This window comes from Chenopodium album, chromosome 18 (genome assembly GCF_948465745.1).
Source record: "Chenopodium album chromosome 18, dcCheAlbu1.1, whole genome shotgun sequence".
NCBI lineage: Eukaryota > Viridiplantae > Streptophyta > Magnoliopsida > Caryophyllales > Amaranthaceae > Chenopodium > Chenopodium album.
Genome location: NC_137851.1, coordinates 26,520,797 through 26,531,452, shown reverse-complemented (window position 1 = coordinate 26,531,452; position 10,656 = coordinate 26,520,797).

Sequence of the window (10,656 nt, the reverse complement as noted above, 5' to 3'; positions counted from 1 at the left end):
TAATTTCTGGTTTGGGTCAAACTATGAATGGTAAGGCCTACTGTTGTGTTCTTTACTATCGATTGGGTGTTCCTTTGTTCTCCGTTTCGACACTGTGTTCTGTTTTCTCAAGGGTTTTTGATGGGGATATTTATGGGGATCATGTAGTGTCTTGTGCTGGGTTGGTGGGTATTTAACATCAGCATAACGTTGTTCGTGATAACCTTGTTGATATTTGTTTTCTGTCTGGGATTTCTGCAAGAATGGAGGTTAACATTGGGTTGACTAGAGGGAATGATAAGACTCTTCGACCTACATATGTGTTGCTTTATTCATGGGATAGAGACCTTGATGTATGTATGTGTTGACTTGACGGGGTCTTCTCCTATAACACAATCTGGGTTGTCTGGCTTCGTTCTTGACCGGGTTGTGTTTGTTGCGGCTCAGCAGAAGCGGACAAGTATGGGGCACGTTGCAGAACTATTGGCTATGGTTTTCTTCCTTTCTCCTTTTCTTCATTGGGGGAATAGGGAAGGTAGCTATTGCGTTGCTGAAACAAATTCAGGCGTTCACCAAGACTCGGGATGTTGGTACTCGTGCAACTACTCACATCTTCAACAAGATCGGGTTCGCTATAGCTAGAGGGGTGGGGTGGGGCCCAGATTGTATCTCGGCTCCCCACTAATTTCTTGTAAATCGACTGAATTTTAGTGTTTTGTTATTGTAGTAGTAGTAGTAGTAGTAGTAATAATAATAATAATAATAATAATAATAATAATAATAATAATAATATTGATGATGATGGTGATGATGACGACGACGATAACAATAATCTATAGGTACTATATAAAGAGAAAGGGCTTTTAGGGTGATAAATTTGCCTTTCCCCAAAATGCCCTTCTCAATTTGTAAAATTACTTATTCACTATTTTTTTTTTTAAAAAAAAAGGGTTCATAACTACTCACAAAAAAAAAAAAAAAGATTATTTATTCAAAAAAAAAAAACATAAAACTAACTACCAACAAACCAAAATTATCTACATTCATAAATAAATAAAAAGTAACTACCCACAAAGTACGTTTACTTTTTTTTTTTAATTTATTGAAAAGATAACCGTACGTATGCTTCAAAAAAACAAAAAAAAAAAAAAGGAAAAGATAACCAAACATATTTTTATTAAATAAATAAAATTAATACCAATATAGTTCCTTAAAAAAACCAATATAGTGAATATATACCATGTTCCTATCTGTTACAAAGAAGAAAAAAAAAATCTTAACATGCATTAAAAAGAATATAACAAGAAAAAAAATATATACATCTAATATAATCTATATACGTAGTATTACGGTAGATGTTTACTCTATAATCTTGAATTTTTTATACAAAAATACTCAACAATCAACAGTATTATTTTTTAAGGTTAAGGTACAAAAAGTGGAGTAAATAAGTTACTGACTTTTTTTTTTGATCTTTAATTTAAACCTTTAATTTGAACTTTTGTGTAAGTATTGATTTTCAAAACAATCTACAGTAACAATATTATGAGTAAAATAATACTACCTTCATTTCATATTTTTTGCAACTTTAGAATATTTTATACCTCACAAATAATACCTAAAAGTTGCAAAAAATATAAAATGGAGGTAGTAAATTTCCTATACTGTACACGCGTAGCGTGTGTCTCGTAGCTTGTAATAACAATAATAATAATAATAATAATAATTTCTTGTAAATTGATTGATTTTAATTTGTAGGTTTTTGTTATTTATAGTAACAATAATAGTAGTAGTAGTAGTACTACTACTACTACTACTAATAGTAATAATAATAAAATAATAATAATAATAATAATAATAATAATAAAAGTTTCAAGTCTAATCATCAATCAAGTCTAATAAGTTCCAATAATAAAAAGTTTAATTAGTTATAATCAGTTCAATTAAGTCTAATAAGTTTCAATAAGGCCCAATAAGTTATGATAAGTTCTTCAAGTCTAATCAGCTGAATGATACAACCTTAAATAGATACTCGTAAGAAGCTATTGTTGTTTTTAAATAACTGCACATCAATAGTTGGTTTGTTTGGAATAATAATTCATCTAAGATTATTAAGCTTTATTCACTTCACCTAATATCTAGAGAATTTAAATTAGATTTATTAACATTTAAATTATTTTATCAGAACTGAAAATGTTTTTATTGATAATCTAATGCGAAGTATTTTTCTTTGAATTTACTCATTTTTAATTACTAGGGAAGCCTACGTGCGCGTTGCGCGCGGCATGATTAGTCATTATAGTTGAATTGTAAAAGCTTACCCTAATATTGAAGCCTTGCTATGTAGGCTTTTAAACATTTCCTAACTAAGAAAGTAAATGTCAAGCGTAATGTATTAAGTGTTTAGAGTTCCATCCCCTCACTTTAATGAGAAGCTATTGTGTGCGGATGTCCGTACACAAATTTCCGTGCGGATGGCTTGGCTGATATGTTTTTCTTGTTGGCTTATATATTTCATGAGTTAGCTGATATGTTTCATTTGTTGGCTGATATGACTTTTAAGTTGGCTAATGTATTCTTTTTGTTGGCTAATATATTTTTTTTAAATTTTTTTTATAAGTTCTTTTTGTTGGTTGATATCAGACATCATTTGACTTATATGTTTTTTTAGTTGGCTGATATGTGCATTTTAATTGTTGGCTTATATGTTTTATTTTGTTGGTTGATATGTTTATTTTGTTAGCTTACCTAATGGTTTTGTTGGCTGATACGCTTCATTTGTTGGCTGATATGTTCCTTCTGTTGGCTGATATACTCCTCTTGTTGGCTTATATGTAACTTTTGTTGGCTGACATAATCCTCTAGTTGGCTTATATGTATCTTTTGTTGGCTGAAATACTCCTCTTTGTTGGCTTATATGTATCTTTTGTTGGCTGATATGTTTCTTCGGTTGGCTGATAAGTACCTTTTGTTGGATGATTCCTCTTTTTAGCTAATGTATTCCTCTTGTTGGCTGATATGTATCTTTTGTTGGCTGATACGTTTTTATTAATATTTGATATGTCCCTAATGTTAACTAATATCAGACATTAATTGGCTAATATTTTTTTTATTGGCTTATAAACAAAGTATACGCAAGTACAAATTATTTCTTTGTCTCTCCTCTTGGCTGATATGCTTATTAACAATAAACAAACCAAACAAAAGTCACCAAACTCACGTTCATCTCCAAACACAAAAATCCCACAAACACAAGATTTTCTCTCTCCTCCCCCTTCAATGGCAGCCTGGCAGCTTCACCATCTCATCACTAATTTCATCATCTCCTTCACCACTATCTCTCTCCTCCTCTTCAACCTCACTCACCAATCCTTACGCCACCCCACTAATCCACCGTCCACCAAACTCACCGCACCCACCAACCAACACATCCACGCACCACCCCACTCTCTCCTTCCTGCTGCAGCCACGACCAGCCGCATAACCAAGCAAACCAGCAAAAAACTCCACCTCCGCAAACGTCATCGTCACTAGCTAACGAAACCACCTCTGCGAATGACTCCACCTCCACCTCCGCATCCGTCATCTACTATCAAACAAAGAAAATGATAAATTTTGATTCAATAGAAATTTCGAAACAATACCCCTTTGCAATTGATGTGAATTTCTGGTTTTATTTTAGATCTTAAAAAAGTAGTAGTAGAGGAGAGAGAAAGATAAGGGAAGAGACGAAGGAGAGAGGAAGAGAAGCCAAAATTTTATGGATGCACAAACACTTGGATGTGGGTGGATGCACCCAATATGTGAACTGCTAAACAACGCTTCCATTTTACATGACATTGCTCCCTTTTTGATATGGAAGGACGATATTGCCCTTTGTGTAAGTTGTAGTATATAATGGTATAATATCATTCCCGAGCCTTCCACTTACTATCACGTGGTAAAAAAAATTACCGACACCACCACATCCGACCCCTCATCAAAAATTCGAATTTTTTTTTTAAAAAAATTTATTAAGCATTAGTGACGGGTTTAAGACAATGGACGACGACAACGTTCGGACACCGAAGGCTTCATCGGAGGATTATATAAGTGGTCGCCTAAAAAATTAGGATCCACCTAGGTGGGTGGATCCACTTAAAATTTCCGGATCCAACTAGGAAGATCCGGAAATTTTAGGCGGATCTCCACATAACCACTAGTATATATAAGATCTTGATATTCTTATCGATCATAACCACTAATATATATAAGAGCTTGTGGTTGTTGTAAAGATCCTTTTTATAACTGTCAAATCGTCTCAAATGGATTAGTCACCCTTAATTCTAGGAACATGGCTATTAAGAGGACAGAGAAAATATTTGAAATAGAGAAAGAAGAAGTACCTGCTATTGCGAATGTGACCATGGTGACAACAAAGATGATGTTGAAGAGGTGCTTGGGGTGCTTCAGATCTCCATCAGACAGAGAAAGATGAAAAGTTGTGCCAGAGTAACTAATAGTCGTAGAAGTGAAAGAGGTAAATAAAGAAGTAAACTCATATGCTTTACACGTGAGGGTGTAGACATCTACTTGTGGCCTCCTGTCCCGACAGGAAGTGCAATGACGATAAATAAAACCATCTTCGTGTTGGATTAACGTGAAGAACACTTATGAATAACTGATTGAATTGCAAGAACATAAAAATAAGCTAGCCTAACCCAAAAACCAAAAGCATTAAGGTCCAATCAACTAAGCCTGATCATAATTAGGCTTAAGCCCGAGCATAAACCCTAAAAATGACGGATTTTGAGGCGCCTAGGTTAAAATTAATGCTGCCACAGATAAATCCGCGCGTATCTCAATGAGTTGCGCTGGTTTGGCGCGCGCAACTCACAAGGTTCCGCGCAACACCCAGCGCAATTGCTAGTGATACGCTTGTGGAAGATTTAGAATTTCATAAAAATATGAAATCGAATCTTACCATAATACCGCGCGCAAGACAATCAGTTGCGCTGCCTATTGCAGCGCAACTAATCCACTTGCGTTGGTCTGTCGCGCGCAACCCTTTCAGATGCGTGCGACACCTACTGCGGCAGAATGTTCAAAACCCTAATCTTACCCATTCCCTATAAATAGGGGCTTAATACGAGGCTCAAATAGACAGAAATTAACCTAAAACGCTGGCAGAAACTTTGTGAACTTGTGTGCTACCAAACCCTCTTGTCCTAAACACTCACCTCCTTTAATACTTATTACTACGGTGGAGGTTCCTGAACAAGAAGGAGTCCATAAGTGTTCTAAACGAAGATCTAACAAAGAGAAGTGGTAAATTCCTGAGCACCTTAAATCAATCACCTTTATTTTATTGTTTAAAACAACTTTGATTAATTAGTTAGTGGTGTTTGATCACTTTAAATGGATTTCTAATTAATCAATTCCACATAGTATCTTGCGTTAAATAAGAATAGAATTGAATAATTAATTGTTGATTGACCACTTAAGCCAAGACGAATCTTGTTTATATTGTTCTTCTCACGAATTTGAATTAAATAAAGAATAACGACTTTGCAATGTAATTCCTATGTGATCAATGCGTGTAAATAAAATCAACTAACTTAATTTTAGGTATCGCGTTGCATATATTGTTTGGTGATGAAATTGTTAAAAAGGAAGAGCTAGTAGAGGCCGTAATTAGGGCTAGAATAGCGATTCCTCCCTAAAAGGAATGTTATTTTAGTACCCTCGCTCCCGAACTCATTTCTGGTACATGTAGACCAATTTGGGCATGGGTAAACTTACGATTCGTACTAATTATCCCTTGAACTCTACTTGGGAAAAAGGCATGAACGAGGTTGATGAGTTTTCCCAAAACTCATTAGCAACTCCTACTTGTTTCTTACAAAAAAGTGTGATGAGAGTATCATTTCTAATTCAAGGTCCCCCAAATAGTTAGGAATTCAAATCCTAATACACCCTAACAAGTGTAAATAGCTTATAGCTCAAAAGAAGTTTGCAATACTTGTCAGCAATATATTCTTCTTTTCCCTTATTCAATATTAGTCGATTCTACCAAATTTGAAAAATACCGTTAAAAGCGGATTCATGTGTAGTGGCTGCTATGTATGATTAACCATAGCGCAAACAATAAAACACGTACCGCAAAGCTTGGATCAAGCAAGATACGCTTGCTTCTGTTGACAAAGTCTCTAGTGCCCCATTGCTTGGTGTATAACACACTAGCCATTCTTACATAATCAGTAGAAACCCGAGATTTATAGTGCACCACTTCATAGCAATCCCTCTGATTGGCTTCTTTGTGGTCACATTTTATTAACACAGTACCAATGCTACAAACCAGCAACATAACATCAAATATACAGATAAACATATAAAAATTTTAAACTAACACCTCCTATTAAGAATAGGAACATCAACAACATAATTTTTTTTATCACTAAGGGGTACTCAATTACCTAATTGGATCCTTCAGGTCCTTCCACCGCTTAACAAACTAGATCAATCGTGCCTCCAGCGATGTATGCCTTCTGGTCTTTAACACGTTGCTAAACATGGCTGCCTGTGTAGGTTTGACCACCCTTTTATTCCTAGTTCCTTCCCCAATCCCAGCAGAGTCATCTTCATCATCAGATGAACAATAGCTTGCCAGACTACACTCAGCATCAACCAAAACAGTTATTTCCCTCGTCCTAACCAAACCCACAACTATTTGAGGTCCAGGCTCTGTGTAATCATTTTTCTCATCTTCTAATTCCGTCTCGGAACAGCTTTGGAATTCTAAAACAACACCTTGATCAACCTTTGCCTCAACAACAAGGTCAACAACCCCCTTGGCTTCTGCCCCATCCTCCTTGGCTTCTACCCCAACAACATCTCCCTAGGCTTCTACCCCAACAACACCCCTTTGGCTTCTGCCCTATCCTCCTTCACCAGAGGCCCCCCCTCTACAAAATTTGGATCGATTGAAATCGTTCCAATAACAGTATCCAGGTTATACTCACCTGAAACCGATTCACCATCATTTGCTTGTAAGCCATTCTCATTCAAAGAATTATCTACCACCTCTGCTGCCACTTCAACATTTTTGGTCAAAGGGTTCACCGACCCCTCCTCTACAGCCCCATTCTAAATACCAACAACTTTTACTTGCCCGACAACTTCATTGGACATGTTTGCATTCCTTGCACTTTTGGTGTTGTCAATACACATAGGCATAAACCCATCGAACTTTTTGAATAACTCATCAACCTTTCTGTCTATAATAGACAACAGCTTTGGAGTAAACGTATCAATCACCAACCAAGGAACACAATAAAAAAAAGGGCAAAACTCAAACTTTGCATTCACATATCATAACTTATCTACAAGTCATATCCAACTAATTTACAAATAACAAGCATTAGTAAGTCGTACCTGCTGAGTAACCTAGTTTAAATGACTACCATCTAATGGGACATCTCGAGTGTCCAATGGATGTTTTTCTCCATAAGTAATATCCAACGACTTCAAAACAAAACCATACAATGTTAAGACTCTTCATTTAACTTGCACCTGGAATATTAAATCTAAACACTAAAAGATATAACTAACCGAAAGCCACCCATAGTCCCCCGTTGGTTTTTGACATCAGCAACAGCGTCATTTATTTTTTGCTGACACCAAGCCTTCAACCTTGGTCTCAAACTCCATGACACAGAGACACGACTAAGGTGATCAATATAAAAAATCTATAAAGTACACAAAGATGAACAATATTTCAACAATCCAAGACACCTTTTAGAATGCAAAACAAAATTTGATAACCAAGTAAGGACTAACAACTCAATTTAAACAACACACATTACTTACCAAGACGAACAAAATGCATCTGCCTAATCCTGCAACATATCCCTCTTCAACAAATTTCTTCTGAAAATTCCTTACAGCAGTACACATCCACATATGGACAAAAGTGCACCAATCATACTCCTCCGTTTCATTATAAACAAGTAAAGCTGGATATAGCTTCACTCCTAGATTAGTTGTGTTTGTCGTAGCACACAACAAGTAACCCAGAACCACAATAAGAAAAGAAACCTTAAAATTAGCCTTCTCTGCATCTGACAGAGGCACCACATACCCTTCTGCATCCCTACGAATCAATGCACCCAACGCATTGGCAAGTGAAACGCTGTCTCCCTTGGCATACAACCCCCTTAATCTTCTCGACTCCGCTTGCTTCTCCAGATCATCATCAGGAATAGTATTAGGGACTGCCTTGGACCCCATTGGAATCCTAAGTACACATTGGATTGCAACAACAGTCAAGGGTAACACATAGTCATCTCCAAATGTAATGGAACCATCAGACATCACCCTTGTCAACAACCAATATGAAAATTTACGGGGTAAAGTCGTTAGTGGAGTGCTAAACAAACCTCTAAAACCCATCTATGTCACAACCTTCTGCCTAGAAGAGTCAAACAATTTCACCACAGTTGCAACAGCCTTCACACCATTCAGGTTGGGGGCCTACATCGGTAAAAAAAACCAATTAGCTTAATACACCCATTAACCACAACCATTCACTAATTTATACATTCACTAATTTAAACATTCACTAATTTATACCCAAATCATAGCAAACAATCAGCTCAATACAACCATTAACCACAACCATAACATACTAGTTACCACGCACACAAAAAAGGATAATACCTTCTGTGTTCTTCGTAAATGGGTTTTAACCACAATCCCTTTCTCGATCACGATATCTCCCTTGCTTTTCTTTACCTGCTCATAATATAACATTACAAATATTTAATCCTTGGTATACTCAATATAACCAATTCAAGCTAAACTTACAATGAACATGATGGAAAGCCATACCTTTTGCTTCTACTTCCCTTTACTTTTACTAGAAGGACCTCCCTTGTGCTTTCCACTTCCAATTTTGTCTGCCAAGAACTTCACTAACAAATTCTCCCACCCTTATTTTCTTGAATCTTCCTCATGCACCTCATTTGACTCAGCCTCCTCATCATCCCCTGAGTCAAAACCACTCTCACCAGAACCACTATCTTCAGAATACTCATCCTCTCCCTTTGTATCTTCTAATTCCTCTTGCTCAAAATCAGGATCAGCCTTCAGCTTCTTCTTCCCTTTCGCAATATTTTTCTTTTTAGAGCTCTCATCACCCCTAGATTTTCCTGCTTTTCCCCTAACCTACACACATACAAGTTCTTGTTTAATGAACTAAACTAGACAAACATTTTATTACAACTATGTGATATTTCAACATGTAACTCACCAAATCAGATCCTTGCTTCCTCTTCATTTATGTGAATCCTGCATTGTCCCCATAACCAACATTAATGAACTTCCAAAAACACACCAACCTAAACACTTACAGAAGCAAAGCATATACTATATCCACATTCAAATCTGATTACATGTATAAATCAATGAGTATTTCTCTTAGTTTAATATATCATTTTCACTTAATCATAAAATTATACATGCACACAATACAATCATTACAATTACAGGAACTATCCTTATAATTAAACAATATCAATTCCTCTCCAAAACCAAACTTTCATATGTTTAACAAAGCACAACTTATCCACAATCCAAGCACGAAAGACTGATACAAAAACACCCCAACAGAACTAATTTCACACAATCACTGCCCATAGAACTAAATTCAAATCATACAGAGATCAAACCACACTATAAACAGTTACATTAACCCTCAAATCATACAGAAATCAAACCACACTAAATTCAAATCATATAGAAATCAAACCTCCTCATGCATGATCAACTAAAATAACAGAGAGTATAAAACACATCCAACTAAGTTCCACAACACACTTTAATTTTTTTGAGTTCAACCCTAATCACAAACCCTAAGTGACCAGCTTTTCCCAAAATTCGAAGGTAATAAATCGCAAAAATAATTATACACCACACAATTTTGCCACAATTGACATTAACGGAATCAACGTGAGCAACACTAACCAAAAACCCTAACTGAGCTGCATTTCCCAAAATTTGAAAGTATTAAATCGTAAATAACATTAAATTCGACACAATTTCGCCAAAAATGACATGAAAAACACTAGCAATCACAAATTCATTAACTCACACCCTACCACCGACCATGTTAAACACCCACACAAATTCAACAAAACCCAGAAAATGCACAATTCAATTAATTACCTGAGTAGAAAGGAATTCACCACTTCACTTCAATTAACAAAAGCCCACGGTAAGCTCTGATGAAGCCCTTGAAACGCAAACAACGAAGGACGAAAGAGGAGAACAAACCAGAGAACTTAAGAGTTTTAAGAGAGAGAAACAAATGGGTTAGAAGAGAGAGAAATAACTAAAGGAATGAAAGAGACAGAGAAACAAAAGTTAAAAGGTCATATGCCTTTTCAAATAATTCCCCCGTTACATTTCATAAAATAACGGAGTCAACAATAAAGTCAACAATTTAAATAAAAGAAAACAAAATGCATTTTATTGAGTCAACCAACCAAATTACTGCTTTGCACTCCTATTTACAAACTTTGTAAATAGGAACTATGCGCCTAGATGGACTTTCACGTAATATATTATAGATCATATATGATTGTTTTTCGTCAAGGTGTTTCATCAATAAGTATTTATATTTTATGGACTGACTTGTTA